Genomic DNA, 27,949 nt, shown 5'->3' with positions numbered 1-27,949 from the left:
AATCTAATGATACCTCTGTTGTAAAGAGATCTGTACCCAAATGGCTTTACCAGCACGTTTGGGGTGAACTAGAAATAAACCTTTCTCACAAAAGGGGACAACAAGGAACACTGACAGAAACAACTTTCTCTAGGCCATGGGACAGCAAACTATAACCCCTGGGCCAGATCTGCCTACTGCCTGTTTTTGTACAACCCATGAGCTAAGAATGGTATGTATATCTGGAGTGCAGTGGCGCGATCTCCACTCACTGCAAGCTCCGCCTCCGGGGTTCACGCCATTCTTCTGCCTCAGCCTCCCCAGTAGCTGGTACGACAGGCGCCTGCCACCACGCCCGGCTAAGTTTTTTGTATTTTTATTAGAGACGGTTTCACCGTGTTAGCCAGGATGGTCTTGATCTCCTGACCTCGTGATCTGCCCGCCTCGGCCTCCCAAAGTGCTGGGATTACAGGCGTTAGCCACCAAGCGCGGCCTTTTATATTTTTTAATGATTTAAAAAAATAAAAACGACAGTACTTAGTGATGTAAAAATTGTTATGAAATTCAAATATCAGTGTCCATAAATGGAGTTTTGTTAGAACACAGTCATGCTCATTCATTTATGTGTTGTCTGTGGCTGCTTTCACACTATAGCAACTGAGCTGAGTAGTTGTACAGAGACCATAATGCTTGCAAAGCCTAAAATATTTGCTATCTGGCCTTTTACAGAAAAAGTTCACCAAACTCTGGTTTAGGATTTATAATGGTTAGAAATAGTTTGAGTTTTCTTCAGATTTAGTTCGACTCTCTAACCCATGTGATAATTCTACATAATCCTTTGTTTAAGTAATAGATTCAAAATAAACAATAGCACAGTTATTGTAAAGGCAAAGAAATAGAAATTAAATTACTTTAATTCTGCTATTCTTTGTGACCACTTTGAATCTTTGTGTTTAAAACTTTAAAACAATGAAATAGTGCAAACTTTAAGGTATAATACATGTTTGATCTAAAATTTATTCACAAAATATCTTACTGAATTTTTCTTTTAGTAGAAATACATTCTTATTCATTAACTATTACTTTTTTAAGCTAAAGAACAAATTTAAAAACAATTTATTACAGAGGGCAAAAAGCACTAACCCTAAAAGAAAAAAATTGATAAACAGGGCTTCATTAAAATTAAAAGATGCTTACCAAAATATATTGCAAGAAAAAAGTCAAGCCAGAGATTGAGATAAAATATTCAAACTATGTGTATCTGACAAAGGACTTACATCCAAATAAATAAATTCTACTGCTTAAAAATACGACAACCCAATTTTTAAAATGACTTGAATGACACTTCACCAGAGAAGATATATTCATGTATGTAATCACAGGAAGAAGGTGTGCAGCATCATTAGTTATTAGAAAAATGCAAATTAATATAACAAGGCTAAAATTAATTCTCATACATAACTGGCATAGTGTAAAATGGTGAAAGGACTTTGGAAACCTGTTTAGCAGTTAATTGTCGTATACTCTGTGGCCTAACTCATTTGACTCCTAGTATTTATTCAGAGAAGTGAATACATGTGCTCACAAAAAGACTTGCACAAGAGTGTTTGTAGCAGTTTTATTCGTAATAGCCTCAAACTGAAAGCAATGGAAATACCAATCAGAAGGAGAATGGATTAAAAATATATATGCGATACAATCATGTGACAGAATACTATAAGCTATTTAAAAATGATCAACTGATACAATCTGAAAGATGACTGAATATCAGAAAGATTATATTGATCAAAAGAAGCCAGATGCAAGGGAATAAATACTGTTTGATCCTGTTTATGTGAAATTTTATAATGTGAAAGGCAAAACTAACCTATGCTGATGGAGTAAGCGGTTGCCTACAGGGGTGAGGCTTGATTGGAAAGGTGCTCTAGGGAAATTTCCAGGATGATACCCCCCCCTTTTTTTTCCCAAGACAGGATCTCACTCTGTCACCCAGGCTGGAGTGTAGTGGTACAATCCTGGCTCACTACAGCCTCGACCCAGGTTCAAGCAATCCTCTCATCTCAGCCTCCTGGGTACCTGGGACTACAGGTACAAGCCACCACACCTGGCTAATCTTTTTATGAAAATTTTTTTGTAGAGATGAGATCTCACTATATTGCCCAGGCTGGTCACAAACTCCTGGGCTCAAGTGATCCTCCTGCCTCAGCCTGCCAAAGTGTTGGGATTACAGGCTGGCGACTGTGCCAAGCCCCAGAGTGATAATCTTGATTGGTTATTGGTTATATGTGTGTATCCACTTGTCAAAACCTATCCAGTTTTGCACTTAAGATTGCATTTCTGCAGCCACAAAAAAGAATGAAATTATGTCCTTTGCAGCAATATAGAGCTGGATGCCATAATCCTAAGTAAACTAACTCAGAAACAGAAAAACAAATACTGCATGTTCTTACTTATAAGTGGGAGCTAAACAATGGATACACATGGACATAAAGATGGAAGTAATAGACACTGGGGACTCCAAAAGGGGGAGGTTGGAGGGGGACAAGTGTTGAAAAATTACCTATCGGGTACAGTGTTCACCATTTGAGTAATGGGCATGTTAGAAGCCCAATCTTCACTAGTATGCAATATACCATGTAACAAACAAGCACATGTACCCCCTGAATCTAAAATAAAATAATAAAATAAATCTGTGCATTTCACTGTGTAAATTTATTTAGCAAAATAAAACAAAAACTTGGTATTCACATAACTTACAATCAAAATATTCCTAGGACTAATCTAGAGCAAAGATCTTGCTTAGCACTTTAGTTAACTAGTACCTCTGGATACCATTATACATATTGCATTATTTTTTAAAATGGCATGTTATGTGATAGGGTAAAAAATAATTTCCAAATGGAAAGCTGCTTGTCTAAAAAGAAAATCAATAAATCATGTTCTCTTCAATTTACCTTCATCATAAATTAAATGCCTATAACTAAATGAGTAATAAAAATGATACAGGAGATCAGCATCAAACTGTCAAGTCAAAATTAGGATCATGAGAGGAGCGTACTATCAATTAGATGTTTTATGTTCATTATCTCAGTTAACCATAATAATAACTCTGGTAAATAGGTTTAAGCTCCCTTTTACTGTTGAGTCTATTGAGGTTTAGAAAGGTTAAGCAGCTTGATCACAGACACAAAGCTAGTAAGTGTCTGACACTCAGTTTTTGAACCTAGTTCAACCGATTTCAAAATTTAAGCTCTGTCCAGAGTACCCCATATTTCAGAGATCAGTGAGAAGGGGATAGAAAAGCAGTTTAGGATTTACAGGCTGAAATACAGTAGGGTCTGAAGGATAGATCATTCCAGTAAGGCCTAAGGGCCTGGACTACTTGACTGCCCCTTCAGATATCTCTTCCACTGCCAGACCCAGGCCTCCAGGTAATCTCTGCACCTCATCATTTTCCTTTGGGTGCCCTGAAAGTCAAAAGCTGGCCCATATATCAATAGTTCAGCTACACTTGTACCGATGTGATCCATCAGTACTGAAAATAGAGATGAGCCAAGGGGAATAGTGAAGGTAAATCAGTGCAATACATTCCTCAATAGCGGAGGAATATACTGTGTTTCTATATTATGATAAAGAGTAGTGGAAGAGAAAAGCAGAAAAACAAAGGACAAATGGGAAGGTAGACTTAAAGACAATTGAAAGTATACTGAAACAGGTGTATTTTTCTATAAAGTCTAGCTTTTTAAAGAAAACCATGTTCTAATGAAAAGCAGTGGAAAGAATTATGATATTAAATAGTTGCTGACTCTGAGACCAAATATTGGTATTTGTGCAGATCTTGAAAAGAAGTAAAGTGTGGCTTATTGTTATTTTAGGTAAAGTATTAAGAATTAAATAAATGTTTTGAATGTTTAGACTAATGTGGAATATATGAAATGCGCACCAGCACACTTTGAGGAAATGCTTAGTTCTCAGAGTGAAGCCTGCCCCAGTTAAAGCATTCTGAATTTATTCCTAACTTGTCTGCCACTCGCCTTAGACATGCTTTTGGAGACTCAATGTTACCATCTAGTAGATGAGAGGTTTGGACTATATATGTTCTAATAATAATAACCACTATATTTTATTGATTATCTTCCATATACTAGGAACCACACTAGATGCTTTAAGTTTTCACAATTGGTGTGTGTGTGTGTGTGTGTGTGTGTGTGTGTGTGTGATATTGCCTATCTTATTAATGAGGAAACTAAAATTCAGAGTGTTAACTCTGGGATTTGACCCTGACTCTATCTGGTTCCAAAGCTTTTAACCACTGTGTTATTTTGCCTATCTATGGGTCCTTCAACTTTAATATGCTAAGATTCTATTTCCTTGAATCAGATCAATAAATAGATTAAAGTTAGATGTAAATCCTTGAAAGTCAGAGGACTTGATTATTGTCTTACTTTTATCTTTATCTTCAATGCCAACTACATTTTAGGCCTGGCTGCATTCAAGTGAAAGGAACCAAACAGATTAATCATAATCTTTGTAAGGAGGATTGTATTTTATCATTGCATTTTGGTTGCCACCACTCATGCGGTCCTCTTTCCACCATGTTTAGCATGGTATTTTGCATGTAATGTACACTCAGCAATTTTTGACTGATTACAAATAGAAAAAGGCTCAGAAATGGTCAGTTCTTTTTGGTAGAAATTAGACTCAGTGCTTTCATCCAAACACAACAGCTGTTTAATGTGGAGGACTGATAACAATAGCTGTAAGTCTGAGGTTAAGAGTGACCTTTCATAGCCAGGAGAGGCTCAGAAAGGTCACTCTTAACACAAGAAATATTTTGTAAATTTTAATTTATAGAGCCGATGGACTTTCTCATGATTGCTAGAAGAAGCCTCTCAGATAATAGTTTTGGCCTTAGGGAGGCCAAAATAATTTGTATATATATTTTTAGTTAAGAAGAAACATACATAAGATTATTATCTTACTGAATAGATATTAAGATTATGTGTCAAAAAACTTTCTACCAATTGTGAAAGTTAAGTATTTTAGATGGCATTTTTATTCCAAGTAATAGTTCTTCTTGACTGCATTAGAGACAAATGAATATTTACCTTGATAAACAACCAATTTAAGTTCTATTTAATCATGATGAAATAATCCTATGCACCCATTTGTCCTAAGTGTACTCTATATGAAGTGTGTTTCTTTTTAACCAGCCAGACTTTAAGTATGACCACTTAACAAAACTGGGCATGTCACAGATAGTTGCAATCTTTCCTGATACCAGAAAAGAATATAGATGACAGCTAACTTTTTAAAGTAATATTATTTGATAATGAATATATTTCCATGTCTTTATACAAAATAATTAAAAAAATTTCTAGGGATTCTCTAATATATCTTAAAGTATTACTAATAATGTCTAATTTGTCATCTGTGACATGAAACTAATTTCCATAATGCTTGGCATCTAAACAGCCGTGACTGCACCTGTTGCTGGGTTATCCCCTCAGGGAGTGGTTTTAGCCCTGGGGGAAGACCCAAATAATTTGGTGGTAGAAGGAAGGGAAAATGGTTTTTAGAACATTTCAATTATTGTTTCTACAAATGTATTGCAATAATGTCCTTACTCCCTCAACTCCCTTTCATTTATCAGCTCATTGCTATCCTGCTTCCTTCTCTAAACTATACTGAAGCAGATCATGCTAGGTCACAATTAACTAAGTGTCAAATTCCATGAAGAGATTTAGGCTCTTAACTTATGTGACCTCTTAATAGGGCTTGACACGGTTGATCATCTTGATGATCTCTGCCTTTTGGCTTCTCTGATCCCTTTCTTCAAGTTCTCTGCCCTTCTGACTACTACTTATCAGTACAGACAGTCCCTGACTTACAACAGTTCAGCTTATGATTTTTAACTTTATGATGGTGAGTGATACATGTTTAGAAAAGGTGTGCTTTGAGTATCCCTTCTTTTCACTTTCAGTACAGTATTCAGTAAATTACATGAGCTATTCAACACATAAAATAAACTTTGTCTTAGATGATTTTGCTCAACTGACAGCTCATTTAAGTGTTCTGAGCACATTTAAGGTAGGTTAGGCTAAGCTATGATGTTCAGTAGGTTAGGTGTATTAAATACATTTTCAACTCAAGACAATTTCAATTTATGATGGGTTTATTGGGACAGAATCCCATCATAAATTGAGGTGCATCTGTATTTCTATACCTTTGTTTTCCTGTTAATTGTTAGATTTGTTCTTTACTCCTGTGAAAGTTAGTTTTATGTGTCAACTTGTCTAGGCTGTAGTATTTGGTTATTTAATCAAACACTAATCTAGATGCTGCTGTGAAAAGTATTTTGTAGATAAGGTTAACGTCTACAATCAGTTGACTTTAAAGGAGATAATGCAGTAGGTTGTATGCACTCAGTTGGAAGGGTTTAAGAGCAAAAACTGAGAATTCCTAGGGAAGAAGAAATTTTGTCTCAAAACTGCAGCATTAACTCCTGCTTGAGTTTCTGGGTTTCCAGCCTGCTGATCAGCCCACCTTAAAAATTTCAGACTTCTTGCCCTACAGGTTTCAAACTGTCAGCCCCTACAGCCACACAAGCCAATTCCTTTAAATAAATCTCTTTAAAAAAGTACACACTCTCATATACGTATACATGTACAGATACAGATACAGATACAATTATGCCCTAGTATTTATGAGGGATTGGTTTTATGTCCTCCCTACGATACCAAAAGCCAAGGAAGCTCAAGTCCCTGATATAAATGGCATAGTATTTGCATATAACCTATGCACATCCTCCTGTATAAATCATCTCTAGATTACTTATAATAACCAAGACAATGTAAATACTATGTAAATATACCATATTATTTGGGCAATAATGACAAGAGAAAAAAAGCTTGTACATGTTCACTACAGATACAATATTTCAAATATTTTCAATCCATAGTTTTTTGAATCAGCAGATGTGGAACCCACCAATACGGAGGACCAACTACATTTGTTCTGTTTTCCTGGAGAACTCTGATTACAAATCCTTTTATCATTTTATTCATCATGCACTGTCTATATAATTCATCCATTTCACTTCTTCAACTGTGTTCATAGTATATCTTTTACTTCAGAATATTTACCTCAGTCTTTTTTTTTTTTTTTTTTTTTTGAGATGGAGCCTCACTCTTTCGCCCAGGTTGGAGTGCGGTGGTGCGATCTTGGCTCACTGCAAGCTCTGCCTCCCGGGTTCACGCCATTCTCCTGCCTCAGCCTCCCGAGTAGCTGGGACTACAGGTGCCCAACACCACGCCCGTCTAATTTTTTGTATTTTTAGTAGAGACGGGGTTTCACCGTGTTAGCCAGGATGGTCTGGATCTCCTGACCTCGTGATCCGCCCGCCTCAGCCTCCCAAAGTGCTGGGATTACAGGCGTGAGCCACCGCGCCCGGCCAGTCTTTTATCTGAACTCCTAATCAACATTTTCAACTACTATGCATCCCTATATTGATGTCCCAATCCCATCTTAAATTCAGCATGTCCAAATGAAATGGTTTTTTAAATCCCCACCTCAACTCCCTTCTCTCCCTATTTCCAATCTCAATTAATGGCAACTCTACACCTAATTATCCTATGTAGAGATCTCTGAGCTATTCTTCATAACTTTATCTGAACTCTGAAGCAGCTGAAGTTTTTTGTACTTGGTTGAAAACTGTTCCCCCAAAATCCATGTCCATCAGGAATCTATGAATGTGACCTTCCTTGGAAACAGGGTCTTCGTAGATGTAATCCAATTAAGATGAGGTCACGCTAGATTAGAGTGGGCACTAAATCCAATGACTGGTATCATAAAAAGAAGAGGGAAATTTGGACATAGAGACACACAGAGGGAAAATGGCTATGTGAAGAAGGAAGACGAGACTGGAGTGATGCCGCAGCTCTAAGCCATGGAATACCAGGGACTGCCTGAGGCCACTGGAAACAAGAGGTAAGGAAGGATTCTTCCCCAGAGCCTTTGGAAGGAGCATGACCCTGCAGACACTTTGATTTCAGGCTTCTGTCCCCTGGAATTGTGAGAGAATAATTTTCTGTTGTTTTAAGCCACCCAGTTTGTGGTAATTTGTTACTAGAAAACTAGTACAAAATTCATAGTCCCTTCATATTCCTCATTTTCCTTGTTTTAAGGAAGACTTAATTGTACCTTTTAAAATTTATTTTTACTTATTTTAGAGACAGGGTCTCGCTTTGTTGGCCAGCTTGTCTTGAACTCCTTGCCTCAAACAACCCTCCTGCCTCAGTCTTCCAAAGTGTTGGAACTACACAGGCCTCGTATCTTTCGTAATAAAATTCTTGCATTAAATTTTAAGAGTCCACTAAGATCTTCATGAGCTCTTTTCCCTCCTTTTTCACTTTACTGTGGGCTTAATCCAAAACCCTTTGCCCTTCTCTTCATTCTTTCTCCCATTGGGACCACTCCCAATCTAGTGATTTTAATCCCTGCTTCTATGTTAACTTCTAAACCTAAATTTCCAACTTTGACCTATCTTTTTACCTTTAAATCCTATGTTTTCAGTAACAGTAATTTTAAATTCTGTATTTTAAAAAATATTATAGGCATTTTTCTAGCAAGAGCCACATAGCCACTTAGCCCGTATGCTAAAGACTTTACATACATGTTAAATATTCGCAAAAACCTTATGAGGCCATTACTCTTATTATCCCCCAATTGAAAGATGAGAAAGTTGTGTAAGACACTGAGTGGTAAAAGAACTTGCCAAAGGTACGACAGTCAGTAAGTAGCGGAGCTGGGATACAAACCCACCATAGTGCGCTTTAAGCACATAGGCAACCCAGACCTCTTTGAGAATATGGTGAAAACTATGGTCGTTCACCACAAAAATAATACAAAAAGTTTCCTATAAAATATTAGAAAGTTCATACATCTCTTAGAAGTCTTTATGGATCCCAGGTTAAGAACACCTTTACTGGATTAGCCGGGTGTGATAGCACATGCCTGTAGTTTTAGGAGGCTGAGATGGAGGATCACTTGAACCCAGGAGTTCAAGACTGCAGTGAGCTATGAGTATACCACTGCACTCCAGCCTGGGCAACAGAGCAAGACCTTGTCTCTAGAGAGAAACAGAAATTGAACAAAAAACATCTGTTTTGGAAAGAACTGAGTCACAATAAATATAATAGTAATAAGAAAAATATAGCTAGATTCAATGGTCTAATTTTCTTCATCAGTTTGATTCTCCAGGAAAGTGTAATTTATTTTAGCAAATTTAGTAGATCTTTATTTTAAAGAAAATAGTGAACATCATGCTCGTTCATTTGACACAAATGTAGTGAATGACTCCAAATCCAGAAGGGAAGACAAAACATGTAAACCAAAAATTACAATATGATGCAACAGTTATGACAAGAACAATAATCTTTGTGAACTGTGCAGAATAATGTGAAAGAAAAGTACTGTGTTGAACACAGAGATCAGGTAAAAAATTACTATAATCAGGTAAGAATAAAATCCATGCAAGAGATGAATATGGAGATTCTAACCTAAGGCAGTGGAAGTGGTGAGAAAGGATTAAATCCCAGGGTTACTAAGGAGGAAAATGCCATCCGAGTTTAGTGGCTGATTAAGTCAAGATGAAAGTGAGAAAGGAATGAAGAACAGCTCATACATAGGATGATTAGGAGTAGAGATGCCATTAACTCAGATTAGAAATAAGGAGAGAAAGGAGTGAGGTGGGGAGAAAAAAACATTCCATTTTGGACACATGATAAATTATACATAGAGATTCAGAAATAGATATGTAGACACAGATATTATATAGTTATATAACCTAAGCATATTTTTAGGCAAAAGTGGGTGACAGAGGGAAGGTTATCAGGTATAATTGTGAGGGGGTTAGTTGGATAGGAGACAGCATACCTGTTTCTCTGAAATAAGGGGACAGACTGCATTCTGCAGTTCCAGTAACAGTTCAAGAAACAAATGACTATTATTAATCATATATTATTTAAAATAGTATCCACTTGAGTGTTTGTCTGATTTTAAGTTGTAGATGTCAGCTACATATTTATCCAAGAGATCCATTTTTTTCAAAAGCAAATCTGAAAAGCTTATAATTAAAATTGACTGTAGCCAACATGTTGGAATCCAAAGTGTATTTGATAATTTTCTTACAGAAAATGTTTTAGGCCCACCAAGGAATTTAGTCTAGTGTAGTTAGAACCTATAATTTCACACTCTTTCAGAGTAAGCCTACTAAAAAATAGTTCTTTTAATAAAAGTGTGCAAGTGATTAAATCCTAGTCAATTACAAAATGTGTATTTCTGTGATGGCATGTGTATTTCAAAGCTTTGAATGTTAAAATGCAACTTGATGCTCTTCCTTAGCATGGTTAAATTCAGCATGATATCACCCTTTGTGGGAGTCTTCATGAGGGTAAATACAGCTTAAATAAGTGAAGTCTCCTGGTATTGAAATGGCTTTGTTTCTGTGGGTCTTGATTTAGTTTTATTTGCTTATGCAAATCAATGAATAAATATACATCCATGGAGACAATATATTCAGATTATACGTTTATATTTAAAACCTTTCTTTCCAACTTTTTATTTTACAGATTTGTTCAACTTACTTTAAATCACTAGAATGTAATTAAACTCTGCCTTCTCAGCTGGAGAAAATAGGCTGTTCTCACATGGTTAGGCTTTGTTAAATAACAATAGATTTAAATAAAACTTCAATATACTAGAATATGTTTCTTGAGATACTATATGGCTTGATTTTATAATATTAGGATTCAAAACATTGACATTTACAGTTGTGAGGGACCATAGAGGTTATCAATTTGTGTCCTTTTTCAGATCAAGAAATGACAGTTCAGAGCAGTAGGTTACCCAGAGCCAAGAATAATTATATAGTGGATTCTATATGCCAAGCTATGTTCTAAACAGTTTACATACATTTTATGTATTAACTTATTAATTCTTAAATTCACCATTTTACAGACGAAAAAATAAACATTCAGAGGTGAAGTCACCCAAGAACCCTCACCTAGTAAGTGATGGCCCTGGGATTTGAACCCAGGTATTCTTCCTTTCAGTCAGTGCACTTAACTATGCTCCCAGTTTCTACAAAGGGCAGTGTTGAGACCCTGAAACCATTTAACCTTCTGATATGGTTAGGCTTTGTGTCCCCACCCAAATCTCATCTTGAATTGTAATCCTCATAATCCCCACTTATCTAGGGAGAGACCTGGTGGGAGGTGATTGGATCATGGGAGTGGTTTCTCCTATGCTCTTCTTGTGATAGTGAGTGAGTTCTTATGAGATCTGATGGTTTTAAAGCATCTGGTATTTCCCCTGCTCATGCTCTTCTGTCTCCTGCCACTATGTGAAGAAGGTCCTTGCTTCCTCTTTGCATTCTGCCATGATTCTAAGTTTGCTGAGGACTTCCTAGCCATGTGGAACTGTGAGTCAAGTCTCTTTCTATTATAAATTACCCAGTCTCAGGTATTTCTTTATAGCAGTATGAGAACGGACTACTACTACTATTACTACTACTACTACACACACTCACATATGTTAAGTGTAATATACTGATTTTATTGAATTACATTTATTTATGTAAATGCCAATCTCTTTCACTGGACTGAGATGTTTGATAGATCTTCGATAGCAGGAACCATGTTGTATTCACCTCAGTGAAGAGTTCATTACTTGGTACATAGTAGGTGCTGCATAATACTTTTGGATAAATAAATGAGCCAATTTATATATGAAGGATTTTTAGGAAGGTGAGTCTAGAGGTAAGGAAACAAGTCAGATGGACAGTGATCTCTCTTTGGGAGGTAATACAAAAGTCAAGTGGTGAAGTGATTTTGTTAAGGGAAAACATTGAACAGATGAGAAAAACATTGCAAAGATTGGAGTTGGTGATTGCTGTGAGTGACAGAGAAATCAAAACAACTATATGACCAGTTCAGTCTATCACAAAATTTATTAATTTGATTAATCTTTTCAAAGTTGGGCTGAAAGAAGATATCTTGTCTTGTTTGTTCATTTTGTATGCATTGAACAATACCATAAATTTTGTCATATCCTTCCTTCTGCTTATTTTAGGTTTCATTTGTTCTTCTTTTTCTCATTTCTTCAGGTATATGCTTAAGTCATTAATTTTAGAACTTTCTTCTTTTTTAATATAATTATTAAATGCTATAAATTTCCCCCTAAGAACTGCTTTAGCTATGGTTAATGAGGTTTTGATGTTTTCATTTTCATTTGATTCAAAAAAAAATTTTTGAGACAGAGTCTCACTCTGATACCCATGCTGGAGTGCACTGTTGCAATTATGGCTCACTGTGGCATCAACCTTCAAAGGCTCCGGTGATCCTCCCCCCTCAGCCTCCTGAGTAGCTGAGACTACAGGTGCATGCCACCATGCCTGGCTATTTTTGAAATATATTTTAAATTATTTATGATTTCTTCTACAGCCCATGATTGTTTAGAAGGGTTTTTTTAAGTTTCTAAATATTTAGAGATTTTTTCAGATATCTTTCTGTTATTAATTTTTAGTTTAATGCAATTTTGGTAAGAGAAATAATCTATTTGATTTACTTTTAAAAAATTCATTGAGACTTCTTTTGTGACCCAAAATCTATTTTTTCTTGGTGAATGTTCCATTGGCACTTGAAAAGAATGGATATTCTGTATTAGTTAGAGTGTTCTATATATATCAATTAGGCCAAGTTGATTGATAGTGTTGTTTAGGTCATCTACATGCTTAATGATTTTTTTCATTTACTAGAGGGAAGTGTTAGAATATCGAACTATAACTGTAGGTTTATATATTTTTCTTTCAAGTTCTGTTAGTTTTAGCTTTATGTATTTTTCAGCTCTGTTATTAGATGCATGTACTTTAAGATTGTTATATTTTCTTGATTAATTGACTTCTTTATCATTGCGAAATGTCTCTCTATATCTACTATATCCCTTGTTCTGAAGTCTATTTTAGCTGATAATAATATAGCTACTCTGCCTTTCTTTTGAGTAATATTTACAAGGTATATCTTTTTATATTCTTTTCTTTTTAACCAATCTCTGTCTCTATATTTAAGGTGGATTCCTTGTAAACAGCATATAGTTGGATCCTGCTTTTTCAGAAATCCAGTCTGACATACTTTAAAATTATAGTGTCTAGAGCATTTAGAATTAATGTAATTATTGATACCATTTGTTTTATGTCTACCATCTATTTGTTTTATATTTATCTCATCTGGTCTTTCCCTTTTTTCTCTTTTAAAAAACTTATTAATTGGGTATTTAATTTCTACTATTTGACGATTTTTTTTAGTTGCTGATTTATTTTTAGTACATATCTTTAACTTGTCATAGTCGACATTTAAATTATAATACTCCTCCTATCCTTTATGCTCTTATTATGTCACACATTTTAAGGCTATATATGTAGTATCAACCTCATAATACATTATTATTTGCTTTAAACAGACATAAATATCTTTTTAAGAAATTAAAAATGAGAAAAATTATTTTTTATATATGTTCACATATTTACCATTTCTGTTGCTTGTCATTGCTTGCTGTAGGTCCATATTTCTATCTGGTATCATTCTTCTTTGGCTGCAGAACTTCTTTTTACAGTTGGGTGGGTGTGTGTGCGTGCACTCGCACATGTGTACCCGTGCATGTGTACTTGTGTGTGTGTTCATGTGAACGTGTGTGCTGGACTGCTGGTGATAAATTCTCTTGAAAGAATTCATCTGAAAAAGTCAATGTTTTCCCTATGTATTTGAAAGATATTTTTACTGGGTCAGAATTGTAGGTTGACAGTTTTATTTTGTTCTGTTTCCTTTCAGCACTTTAAAGAGGTCTTTTCATTATCTTCTGGTCTGCATGGCTTCTGATAAGAAATTGGCTGTCGGTTTTGTCTTTGTCCCCCTGAATATAATGTGTCTTTTTTCCTCTGGGCATTTAAGATGTTCTCTTTATCACTGATTTTCAGCAATTTGATTATGATTTGCCTTAGAGTGGTTTTCATTGTTTCTTCTGCTTGGAGTCATTGAGATTCTTGGATATATCTGAAAACTTGATTTACGTATTTTTTTTCTGGTTTACTAGCTGTTTACAGTGAAAGTGCAATGCCCATGGCAGATGTCTTAGTCTGTTTGGGCTGCTATAACAAAATGCCATGAACTGATTGGTTTATAAACGACACAAATGTATTTCTACAGTTCTGAAGGCTGGGAAGTTCACAATCAAAGTGCTAGCAGATTTGGTGTCTGGTGAGATCTGCTTTCTAATTCATAGATGGTGCCTTCTCACTGTGTCCTTACATAGTGGAAGGCATGAGGCAACTCTCCGGGACTTCTTTTATAAGGACACTAGTTCCATTCATGAGGGCAGAGCCTTCATGATTTAATCTACCTACCAAAGACCCACTTTCTAATACCATAACATGGATGATGAGGTTTCAACATATTAATTTGGGGGAAACATGAACATTCAGATGATAACAGCAGGTAATATTTCGTGTGTGGAATCAGAAGTCTTATTTTGTTATTATTGGTAGAAGATGGCTTTTTCACTTATAAGTCATAAACTTGTTATTAACTATGTCTTCCAAAATTTTCAGATTTTGTTGTCAAATTTGAGAAAACTTCTCTCATTTTTTCTTGACTTAACCACATACTTTCAGTGCCCAACACCAAAGGACCTGTTCATATACCATGACCACCTCTGGCCCTGCATCTTTGTGTCATGATTCTAGATGAGTCAGTACTCAGGGTGATAGAAGTATTGCTAGAAGCCAGTCTTGAATTTGCTTGGCTAGTTATAATATAACCATATACAAGACTCTGCAGGCCACATAAGCCTATCCCATTAAATCCAAGCTAAATATATACCTAACTCAATCTCCATTTAGCTGGATCTTTGTTGTAGTTTTTTTTTTTTTTATCTTAGAAATGGGGTCTCACTCTGTCATCCAGACCAGAGTGCAGTAGCTCAATAATAGCTTAATGTAACCCCAAATCCCTCGGTTCAAGCAATCATCCTGCCCCAGTCTCTCAAGTAGCTAGGACTACAGATGTGTGCCGCTACACCTGGTTAATTTTTTAAATTTTCTTGTAGAGAAGGGGTAACACTATGTTGCCTCGACTGGTCTCAAACTCCTGGCCTCAAGCAGTCCTCCTGCCTAGGCCTCCCAAAGCACTGGGATTACAGGCATGAGCCACCATGCCAAGCCAGGTGGATATTAACATTCATGTAGCCACTCCAACATACCTACCATGAGGAGAAGTAATGGAGAAGACATAATGAAAAGAGACGCTGGTATTAATTGATTGCAGTTAATATATCTTACTGTTACAAATTGTACAAAAGTGTATGATCACTAAATATAATGCTGGTGTTTCTCTCTGGGCCTTGGGAGGGGCTTGTGCAGAGACACCCTGTCACTTATGTTTCATTCACTTTACACTAATTCTGCTCTGACTTTACCATTGGTGTTTTAAAAGCAGGATCATTCTGTGTCACACACTAGTATAATCTTGGGCTGTAATAGAAATTGTTGTTCAGCACTGAAAACAGGAATGAGGAAACGTGCTGTTAATGTGTCTCTTACTTCAGCTATCTGATTCTGACAAAATCCAAGTCAGTACTCAGTTATATACTGTTTCCCCAGCCTAGTGGAAAAAAAAAATTGAGTTTAGTAGAGATTTGGGTTAAAGAAAAAGAAATCCCTTTTGCAGTTTAGAGGTCTTAATGATTGGGGCCGGGCACGGTGGGTCACGCCTGTAATCCCAGCACTTTGGGAAATCGAGGCAGGCAGATCACAAGGTCAGGAGATCGAGACCATCCTCGCTAACACGGTGAAACCCTGTCTCTACTAAAAGTACAAAAAATAGCCAGGTGTGGTGGCGCATGCCTGTACTCCCAGTTACTGGAGAGGCTGAGGCAGGAGAATGGGGTGAACCTGGGAGGCGGAGCTTGCAGTGAGTGGAGATCGCGTTACTGCACTCCAGCCTGGGGGACAGAGTGAGGCTCCGTCTCAAAAAAAAAAAAAAAAAAAAAAAAAAAAAAAAAAAAAAAAGAAGAAGAAGAAAAAGTAGAGGTGTTAATGATTACAAAACAAAAATAAGTTAAGCAAAAATTTTGATTCAAAAGTAGAAAGTGTATATTTCATTTCACTTTTGTACTTAATAAGTGGTATAGTTCTCACTTGTTTGTTGTTTCATTTGTTCCCTCAGTCTGTCACTTATAAATAATGAATATGTAAACTTGATTTTCACAACTTGGTTTGCTGCAATATAGCCCCCCAAAGTAATTGGGCTTTTATTAGTTTTTATTGCAAGTATTCCAGTTTTAACAGCTTTGATAGCAACTATATCTTAATTTTTTCTCTTATAAAAATGCTGAGAATCCCTTTTCATAAACAAGTGTTTTTTTTAAAGATAACTTTATCAACATGGCAACAGTCTCTAAGTTTCAGATGTGGTGCTTATAAAGAACGAATGGGGTCGGGCGTGGTGGCTCACACCTGTAATCCCAGCACTTTGGGAAGCTGAGGCGGGCAGGTCACAAGGTCAGGAGTTTGAGACCAGCCTGACCAACATGATGAAATCCCATCTCTACTAAAAATACAAAAATTAGCCAGGCGTAGTGGTGTGTGCCTGTAATCCCAGCTACTCAGGAGGCTGAAGCAGGAGAGTCGCTTGAACCTGGGAGGTGGAGGTTGCAGTGAGCCGAGATCACACCACTGCACTCCAGCCTGGGTGACAGAGCAAGACTCCATCTCACAAAATTAAAATAAAATAAAATAAGGACAAATGGAATTCTTTTGCACACTTAATAGCAGCACCTAGACTATAGTCATGTCTGGCTGCTGATAGGAGGTTTAGAATCCTTTTCCTGTTTTGAATGTTCATTCCTGCTTTGAATTGTTGATTAAGAGAACAGATTTATTGACAGCCTTCTGCTTTTGATTTCAAGTATCAGTGTTGATTGACTGTCTGCTGTAAGCATAATAGTGATGGATATAAAGCCACTAGTAATACCCTTCAGAATAATAAGATTTAAATACATTAAAAGATACAATGCTGAGGCCGATTTCAGACAAGGGAGAGATCTCTATGACCTAAAGATTCTAGAACTCAAGCTGGGCTTTAAGGTTGAACAGAATTTGAAGAAGGACATTCCATGGTGCAAGCAGAGACACCTAATAAGAGTAAAGGCAAAGAGGTAGGAATGTGCAGGTCTCATTTAATTTTGTTTAATTCAACAACATATATCAAAAGCTTATTGTCTTCCAAGTATTTTTCTAATTAAAGATACAAAAATAAATATGGAATAGTCTTTACCCTCTAAGAATTTAATAATCTAGGAAATGGGAAATGACATTGACAAAACTACTACTAGACAGAGGATTTCTATGAATAGAATTTATATCATAACCTTTTATTTAAAGGTTGCCTGAGCAACACACTTTGGGTCAGAAAGATCTGGGCTTAAAATTTAGCACTGCCTCTTCTTAGCTATGTAACCTTCAGCCCCTTTGAGTTTACTTTTATCTGTGTCTATCTTCCACTGTATTTCACAGATGCAACCTGAAGCTCTTCATCAGCAAACTCATTCCCACCAGGTCAGAGAGAATTTCACTGCCAGCTGTACTATCAAGTAAATGGAACCTGGGCTGTCTTTCCCACCATAGGCTTTGTATCACGTTGCTCCTTACCAAGGCTACATTAACCCAGTCCAGATTCCTGGGCTCCAGTTCCTGATGTCTGTCTATAGTCATTGCCATCCTGCCTCACCAGCTAAATTAACTGGCCCTGACTCTTCTCAAAACCACATCTACACTTACCATTCTTTTCAAAGTAGCTCATTGGACTACTCCAAAATATCAGGATGCTATCATTTCAGTTTTCTTCCACCTCTCACTCACGAGGTAACTGTCTCCTTTTGCCCAGGACTCAGGGGATTCCTGGAACTTGGGAATTTCAGGGCTAAAACTGGGAGAATCCCAGGTGAAACAGGATGAGTTAGTCATCCTAACACTAGCCTGCTTCGGGCCTCTAGCCCTTGTTTCTGAAGTGTCGACATATCTGCTGCTTAACCTAATCCAAGTTTGGCAGTCTTCTCAATTTTTTGGTGGGGACGGGGAGGTGGGATGGGGTCTCACTATGTTGCCCAGGCCAGCCTTGAACTCCTGAGTTCAAGTTATCCTCCCACTTCAACCACCTGAGTAGCTAGGACTACAGGCGCACATCACTGCACCCAGCTACCTTCTTAATATTTTGAAGGTCAAAAGACATTCATATGACAGCTGATTCCCAAAATGTATTAGTTAGTACTGAGAATGCCAAGCCAGTTTAAAACTAAAAACAATAGCAGGTTGCAAATTAAAACTTCTTGGTGCTCAAAAAAAATTAAGGACTTGGAACGGCAGCCAGATGGCTGGGGTGAAAGGTTTATATGATGTCATAGATAAAGCTGATAAGTGGGTTTGACCAGGATCCCTTTTCTGTGTGTGTACACATGTGCAGATGGGCATGCACGTGTGTGTACATGAATATGAGGGAGAAAGTTAAATGCTATGAACAAATTTTGGAAAAATCAGATTGTAGAACTAAGATAGTAACTGGATATAGCAGGGAAGAGCAACTTAACTAGGAAAATGGATTAATTAATAAATTATTCTCAAATTTATTTTTATCATAAATTTAAGTAAGCCCTTGGTTCCTTTTATTACATTTCTATGATAATCTAGTATAAGAGAATACCTGATATAAATCCAAAGCAGGTGATTGGTTATTTCTAACTTAATATATCAGTATTTCACAGGCAAGTCTGAGAGGCATCAAATAATTGTCAGAAATAGGGAAAGAAAGATGAGTGGGCCGGGTGCAGTGGCTCATGCCTGTAATCCCAGCACTTTGGGAGGGTGAGGTGGGAGGCTCACTTGACCCCAGGAGTTCAATACCAACTTGTACAACATAGTGAGACCCTGTCTTTGTTTAAAAAAAAAAAAAAAGGATAGTAGAAGCATTTATTTAGAACATTTGTGCAATTGATATTTTTAAATTAAAATGTTTTAGAAACTTTTGATATTCTTTTTCTTCACAACTTTATAATTGGTCTTGCATTTGATGACTTTAACTAAACATTAATAAATAAACATATTACAAAATGTTTAAATAAATTTTATTTATTTAAATAAAATAAAATAAACATATTACAACCACAGATTTATTTCCATAACTGATTTTATAAAAAGTTCCCTTAAATAGTCAATGAAATGAGTTTCCTAACTTAGAGCGCTTTTTTTCCACTCAGAACTAATTAGCTATGCTTAAGACTTTCTCACAAGAATTTCTCTACAGAGGAAACAGTACTTTCACTTTGAGGCTCTCCACTAGAATAAAACTATCTATGGGAAGGATCATGTCCCCTCTACCATCCCCATTTTCATATAGGCTTTTAAATGTTCACATATAGGCTATATGTTTCATATAGGCTTTTAAATGTTTAAATCTGTTGGTGTTCACAGAACTGCCTTTTCTAATGCAATGATTTTGAGGCAAGATGATTTGGGGAGACAAAACTACAGTTTTACTAAGTAAATTTGGGCTTCTAAGTCAGTAACAAAGGGCATATCAGATATTCAAAAAAGTAAATTCTGAATGTATAAGTTCAGGGGGTTTCTATTACCATATTAGTCCTTAGCTGTTAATATACCACAATAGAGACAATTCATACTGAGTATACAGTTACAGATAAATTGATCAAATTCATTCACTCAATAAATATTTATGGGGTACTTTCTATGTTTAAGAAACATTTCTAATCACTAGGAATATTGTCAAAATATTAGCCCTGTAGAGTTTACAAAATGGCTAGTAGAATTTACAAAAATCTCTAGCCTTGTAGAATTTAAATTCTAATAGGGCAGACAGACAAAAAACCCAAAAGTAAATAGTATGTCAGATGGTGATACATGCTATGAAAAATTAAAGCAGCCTGAGAAGGTTAGGGAGTGATCCAGAGTGGATGGGGCAGGTATGCTGCTTGAGATATGGTGTCAAGGAAGGCCTCTCTGAAAAGGTGATTTGAGCAGAGACCTGAAGGAATTGAAGGAGTGAGGGAGTGAGCCTTGAAGGTATCTGAGGAAGAGCAGATGAGGTAACAGCAAGTGCCAATATCCTGAGGCAGAATTGCTGGGCATATTCAAGGAATAGCAAGGAGGTTAGTTTGGTAGGAGCAGGATGAGAAGGGAGAGAGTGGCAGGAAATGAGATTAGAGAGGTGGGGGTAGGATGGCAGATCTTGTCAGGTTTACAGTTTACAGAAGATATTTTGGGCATTCAGTCCCAGGGAGATGCCTTTAGAAGTAGAAAGTTGCATTTTTTTTCTTCAATTTTTATTTTGAGTTCTGGGGTACATATACAGGATGTGCAGGTTTGTTACATAGGTAAATATGTGCTATGGTGGTTTCCTGCACAGATCATCCCATTGCCCAGGTATTAAGCCCAGCATATATTAGCTATTTTTACTGATGCTCTCCCTCCCTCCACCCCCTGAACAGGCTCCAGTGTGTGCTGTTCCCCTCAATGTTTCTGTGTGTTCTCATCGTTCATCTCCCACTTATAAGTGAAAATATGCAGTGTTTGGTTTTCTGCTCCTGCATTAGTTTGCTGAGTATAATGGCTTACACCTCCATCCATGTCCTGCAAAGGATGTGATCTCATTCCTTTTTATGGCTGCATAATATTCCATGGTGGATACATGGAATATTACATTTTCTGTATCTAGTCTATCAGTCACTGATGGGCATTTGGGTTGATTCCATGTCTTTGCTATTGTGAATGGTGCTGCAATAAACATATGTGTGCATGTATCTTTATAATAGAATGATTTATATTCCTTTAGGTGTATACCCAGTAATGGGATTGCTGGGTCTAATGGTATTTCTGCTTCTAGATCTTTGAGGAGTTGCCACACTGTCTTCCACAATGGTTGAACTAATTTACACTCCCACCAACAGTGTAAAAGTATTCCTATTTCTCCACATGCTCGCCAGCATCTGTTGTTTCTTGACGTTTTAATAATCGCCATTCTGACTGGCATGAGATGGTATCTCATTGTGGTTTTGATTTGCATTTCTCTAATGATCAGTGATGTTGAGCTGTTTTTCATATGTTCGTTGGCCACATGAATATCTTCTTTTGAGAAGTGTCTGTTCATGTCCTTTGCCCACTTTTTAATGGGATTGTTTTTTCTTGTAAATTTGTTTAAGATGCTTGTAAACTCTGGATATTAGATGTTTGTCAGATGGATAGATTGCAAAAATGTTCTCCCATTCTGTAGGTGAGGATTGCATTTCTTAACTAAAATGTCCTCAAACCAAATTGTCACAATACTGGCCTTAACCAAGCCATTTATGCCCGGTGTTCCATTTTTTGATTGCCACATAACAATGAAACACAATAAAAACTTTTTCTCTTCAAATTCTTGTTCCTTAAATTTTTGCAGGTTACATATATGAATTTTATGCAAAAATTCAAAAAATTGCAACCTCAGGCATAAATGGGTTATGAAGACTAATTTCTACTTTAAATTATTTTTCAAACTTAGATGGATCATCCTATAAGCATATTAATTCAATCTTGGGAAAGACTTGCCTGGTAATATGGCAGAAGCTCTAGTTGTCAAAAAGTCTTAGAACAGCTTGACTATTTCTCAGGTTTTCCATCTTTCACATCTCTAAAATGTTCAGTGCAAGTTTTTAGTGAAGCAGAGCTGATATTTTTGTAAACTTATGGTATATTATTGATAATTTTCAAATAACAGAAAATCTAGTCTATTAGCTAGAATAGTTTCATTTACTTCAATTATTTATTCAATAAACATTTACTTTGCATTTATTATATTCCAGAATTGTATTAGGTCCTCAAAATACAAAGATATAGAAAGGCTTTTTCCTCAAAACAGATTCGTAAGTAAATAATTGCAAGATGATATGGCAAGTGCCTACTATATAGTAGTTGCTCATTAGATACTTGTTTAATGGATGAATTATGGTAGGACCAAAAATGAAATGATTATCTTTGTCCGAGGAAGTCAGAGAAGGGGGAAGGAATCACTTTTGACCATTAGCTCCGTGGGAAAATGGGGAAAGGGCATTATCTTGTTCACTCCAGCATCTAGCATAGAATCCAGCAAATAATCAGTGCCCAGTAAAAATGTATGGAATGAATAAATGGATGAGTGAATGAGGGGATGATTGAACAATGTCTAAGGCAGGAATAAAATCTGGGAGGCAGGTGCACATTGCTTGTAAAGGGAGCAATGTATACAGCAGGCACAGAGATGTGGAAATGTATTATTCCATTCCAGTAATAATTTTGGATTTTCATTTAAAGTACTCTGTCACGTATACACTAGAGACATAATTGTTGGTACACATGCTTCTTTTTGTGTATTTCGTATGAATCTACTTGCATCTAGAAATTTTCTACGATGCTATTGGTAGATGTGTATATATATATATATATATATATATGTATGCCAGATGAAATATTTATGTTTTTAGCACAGAAACTTGTGTTGCCACAACTTATTTTAAATAGTATATTTATAAGCAAGAACAACTCTGAAATCAGAACAGATAACATTGTCCTAATAATACAAAGATTAATTCACAGAGCACATTTGATGGGAAAAAAATTATACATTTTGCCACATAGTAAAGAGTATTATCTTGTCCATTAGTTGTGCAGTTAAACCTTTATCAAGGTATAACAAGCCCTCAAAGTGATTTCAATTGAATGACAAAAGGGATGGAATAAAATTCATTTAAAACTGGTTCACACCAGCTCTCCTGCGTGTACTATTAACTGCTAAGATCAAGTCACAAAACATTATTTTGAGGAGAAAGGGTTTAGTGAACCCTAGAAATTGGGTTTGATTTATGCCAGAAAATCTGCCTTTTCACTGCTTGAGATTTCTGTGGAAGAAAGCCACAGTCTTTTACCAAATGGTTTCTAAGGAAACCCCTTATAGCACAGCATTGGAAAACAATTTAGTTGTTAATGAGAAATGGTTCTCACGGTGGGAAAGTGTTGACTGAAAGAAAAGGCTTCTGGAGTTAGCGGTCAGTCTGTGAAAAGTGTTTACCGCTCTACAGTAAACGTTTATGAAATTTCTACATAGAGCAAACATTTTTAGGTCCCATTTTGCAGTCATTCTCGCTTGTAAATATATTTTTTAAAGAAGCTAGGGCAATAGAAAAGTTTTTGTCTAAAAGTTTAGATACTTGAACTTGCAAAAATATATTCAAACAAGTTGTCTTCCAGAATCTGTGCACTCCGGTGAATTTTTCAGTTTTGGAATTGCAACATTCTAGAATTTATATGTTAGCATTAAAATATAAGTAAATTAATTTTGCATAAAATATTTCTAAAAATCCTAAAATACAGTAGGGTATTTATATATTTTTAAAACATTTTAAAAATGTATTCTGAAATGTCCCATAAGTTGTATTTATTTTACTTCTTTAATTTCTGCATAAAAATAAAATAATTAATTGCAATGAATATTTTAACTATAATCCTTTTATAAGAATTTCAAGATTAAATTTTAATATCTAATGAAGCACTAAACCTTGTAGTTAAAAAATAAATGCTAAATATATACAAATTCTTCTAAATGTACCTATTGAAGCCAGATTCCAAAATAACTACACTTGTATTTTCCTGATAATCTTTAAGTAGTGAAAGCCAAGGAAACTCATGCAATAACTTTAAATAGATTTTCATCTGTAGCATGATTCAGAAACATGAATGAATATATGACAGGAACCAAAAAAAGTGACCATCAGAAAAGTTCAGAGGAAAATATTTAGAAATATTTCTTGCTTTGGGATTGTTATAAGTTTTCAAGTCTGTTTAAAAATATAACACTCAGTTGTGAAGTCACTTGAAAGCATATTGGTACATCGCTTTGCCGAAAGCTGCCATCAGTCCATCTGTCCACAAGTGTTTTCTGCTTTAGACTTTCATACAAGGCAGAGTTGCCAATAGTCTTCATGTTGTCTTCCGTTGTTTTCCGTTGTTTTCCTCATTTGACCCCCACCTCCTTTCTCTTTCTTCTCTGGTCTTTGAACTTCCTCCACTTTGGGCAGCTGCTTTCATTTGCAGCTCTGCTTTGAGCAAGGAAAAAATTCTGCCAATGAAAACAGGAAAAATAAGAAAACAAGAAGGGTTGCAAGTGTTTTGCATGTGTTGCAGCTCTCCGGCTGTCCACTTTGGGGTCTTCTCACCATTGGGTAGTATACTGAGAAGGAATCTGTTGTTGGAAACTGACCCTAGGTGACCAGAGCTTATCTAAGGGACACTTTTTTTTTGTCATCTTAGAATCAATAAATTTATAAATCATTTGTGTTAAAAGAACTGTGAAAGTGATATTTTATGTTTACTCACCCACTCCATATTCTGAGGTATATATTTATCATTTGGTTTGGTCAGATCTATGATATTGTCAAGTTACAGTTATATATATATATATATATATATATATATATATGACTATATGATGTATATATAATATTTTAGAGACAGGGTCTCACTCTGTTGCCCAGGCTGGCCTTGAACTCCTGGGCTCAAACGATCCTCCAGCCTCAGCCTCCCAAGTAGCTGGGACTACAGGCGCTTGCCACTGTGCCCGGTTATAACATTTTTGATGAAGACATTTGAGAGGGAGAGAATATGGCCTTTTTTTTTTTTTAACTCTCCTTCATTCCCTACAATACACACAAAAAACCCCACAGGGCAGGAACTTCTCTAACTTTCTCAGAGTAGTATATGATAGATATGCATGTACAATACATGAGAGTACTTCATAAATATTAGTTCATGGAGATAATGAAGAAAACATCTTTTCTAAGTCAAAAAATAGCAAGCAAATTCTTAATAGTTGCTGTTATTATGCCAATATGCTTGAGTTTGAAGTTTAGTGAGATCTTTTTTGAGTGGCTAACAAAGGGAAGAGATGTAAGTCTTGTCTTCGTTGATAAAACATCAGGAGGATTGATTGATGGTGGTATCTAAATAATATACTCAAAATTAGAATGTAGTTTCTGCCTTGGCACATCTATCTTGTTTCCACTTCTTTGCTTCCTCCTTTTTCCACAGTATCCACTGCAGCACCACAGGATAGCTCCCCAGATAAGGCAACAATCTAATGGGGCAGCTGTAGATCTCTGTGTTAGAATTCAGAAAGGAGTATTTGTCATTACTTATGTAACCCACTCTGCATCCACACTGACATATATAGCTGAATGAAGAAATCGCTCAAGCAAAATGTTGCCTCCCTTTGACCTTGTCTGAGTGCCATTCATTGTTATCAGAGCTGAACAGTAAATGGCAGGAACCACACAAGAGTTGTAAACAAGTACATGTGAGAAAAAGAAGTAACTGTATTTGCTGAGTCAAGATCCATGTAAAGGAGAGGATCACATTTCCCTTTCTTGGAAACACTTGAAAATATTTACAGTCTCAAGTTCAATTTAAAATATTCTTATTAAGTGTCTACTCTGTGTTAGACTCTTCACTAGTAACTGTGAATACAGAGATAATGAAGTATCTTGCTCATGGAAGAACTCACAGACTAGACTTATGATAACCTCTCTTCTCCTTAGAATTTGGAGGACTTTAGATGGTTTCCCCTAGATTTTTGTTTTTTTGCACAGTGTTACTCTTATTCTCTTAATCTCTAATGAAAGGCCTATTTGGTGGTATAGTATGAGTCCTAATGATGAATGAGTCCTAATGATAAGTAAGACATCATTAGGACTTCTACTTTTTCAGTCTGTTTTACGAGTCCCACTCCACTAGACTGGGACCTTCTGGAGGGCAGGTTCCAGAAGGTCCCAGTCTAGTGGAGGAGTGAGACTTGTAAAATGGAAGTTATAGTACAATTGTTATAGAAATGATCAAATCATATTCTTTCTGAAACACTTAACTTCTGAGATTGATAGATCTTACCAGTTAAATGAGTATACACATAAGGTGTTGTAGCATTGTATCTGGCAGATTGAGAGGACATAAAAGATGTTAACTACCTCCTTTACCATTATTACCTTTACCTTTCCTGTTTCACTGTTCTTATGCCAGATATTGAATACAAATCTAGCCCTTCCATATTTGACCTCTTTAAATGTCTCATTAACAAAAGTCAGTCTACTTTCTAGGAGACATGAGACTCCTTATGTATCAGCATATCATTATCACTTCTGTTCTTCCACAGTTCCTGAATATATCACATGTGATAAACATGAAGATGTATGAAAAATTGTGTTCGTTGAGAGAAAATGGAAGGCTTTTCATTCTACTTCCACATTTTCATTCCAGCAGCTTTTCTGTTTTGGAAGGTGAGTACTGAATCTTGCAATGAAATTTTTTTAACTTAAACAAGGTATATTTTAGTGTGTTCCACTATGGATGACTGTCTGATGCCGTCATGAATATTCAATTAACTTTTATTTTATTTTTATTTTATTTTATTTATTTATTTATTTTTGAGATGGAGTCCCACTCTGTCGCCCAGGCTGGAGTGCAGTGGCATGATCTCGGCTCACTGCAACCTCTGCCTCCTGTGTTCAAGTGATTCTCATGCCTCAGCATCCTGAGTAGGTGGGACTACAGGCATGTACCACCATGCCTAGCTAATTTTTGTATTTTTAATAGAGATGGGGTTTTACCATGTTGGCCAGTCTGGTCTCAAACTGCTAACCTCAAGTGATCCACCTGCCTTGGCCTACCAAAGTGCTGGGATTACGGGCGTGAGCCACTGTGCCCAGCCAAATATTCAATTAACTCTTAGATCAGCGTTTCTGAACCTCAGCTCTGCTGACATTTCCAGCCAGATAATTCTTTGTTGTGCGGGCTGTCCTGTGTGCTGTAGGATGTTTGGCAGTATCCCTGGCCTCTACCTACTAGATGACAGCATCCCTGCACATCTCTGACATCCAAAAATGACTCTAGACATTGCCAAATATCCCTGGGGGGTAAAATCATCCCCAATTGGCAACCACTGCTTTTGATCATCTGGCCATTGATTTTTGGCAAATAGGATGGAGCTATGTGACTACAAGGGTGTGTGGCCTTTCTTCTGGTAGGTGTAGGACTTCAGTCTGCCATGCTCCTTCATATACTCAGTGCCTAATTTGTGCAAGGTAGCAGCAAACCATGAGGAGAAAGGTGGTCCATGTCTTGAAGAAACTCATAGTCTAACAATTTGTAAACTAAGTTGATTTTTCAGGTTTTGGAAATATGCTAGGTGATTCTTGGTAATTCTTTGAAGTGGTACCTTGAGCTTCTTAGATAGCTGTGATAAATTTCCAAAGTTGGATATTATTATGTGTTATCAAAACACTTTCAAAGCAGTGGAAAACCCCTATACTTTTCTTGAAATTTTTCATTGAATAGTTGACTCTTGTGTAAGGAATAGATTGAAATTTGCAGCTTTGTTTTACTGGGATATTTGCTTGTTGTTTTAATGTTTAAGCCTTATCCCTCCAAATCTTTTATAAATCAACACTTGGAGGATAATAACAGCACCTGTCCTGATACATAGAGTTCTTATTGTTTAGACAGCTGTCTACACTGAACATCAGCTGTCTGTACTCTGATTTCAGGGGTGTGTATGTGATCTAGGTTTGGACAATAAAAATATTGAACCCTCCTTCCCTGGACCTACAATTGTTTAAGGGAAGGAAACATGCAAAAGTTGGTAGAAATTTCAATTCTAAAAGAATAATTGTACAATAAAAAATCTTACAATTGTGTAACTGAAGCTAACCTAAGTGTTCAGCTTACTATCAAGTATATAAAAACTTTAAAAAGCCTTTAAAAATAACAAAAAATTCCAAATACTGTAATTATAAG

General features: G+C 36.3%; 1 long non-coding RNA gene across 4 annotated transcripts in view; it reads left to right on the top strand.

Annotated features, from left to right (window-relative positions):
* Positions 1-27,949, top strand: part of LOC100992704 (uncharacterized) — a 61,477-nt gene that overhangs the window by 20,518 nt on the left and 13,010 nt on the right. For 2 of the 4 annotated variants that reach the window (XR_010110799.1, XR_010110800.1), the window contains exons 2-3: positions 7,157-7,968; positions 26,310-26,433. This is a non-coding gene — a long non-coding RNA (uncharacterized LOC100992704). The remainder of the gene's footprint in view (positions 1-7,156; positions 7,969-26,309; positions 26,434-27,949) is intronic. The other 2 variants (XR_610057.6, XR_010110798.1) reach the window with 1 other exon arrangement.

Source organism: Pan paniscus, chromosome 1 (assembly GCF_029289425.2).
Source record: "Pan paniscus chromosome 1, NHGRI_mPanPan1-v2.0_pri, whole genome shotgun sequence".
Lineage (NCBI taxonomy): Eukaryota > Metazoa > Chordata > Mammalia > Primates > Hominidae > Pan > Pan paniscus.
Note: the sequence above shows the minus strand (reverse complement) of the source record. Positions and strands in the feature narration are given on the sequence as shown.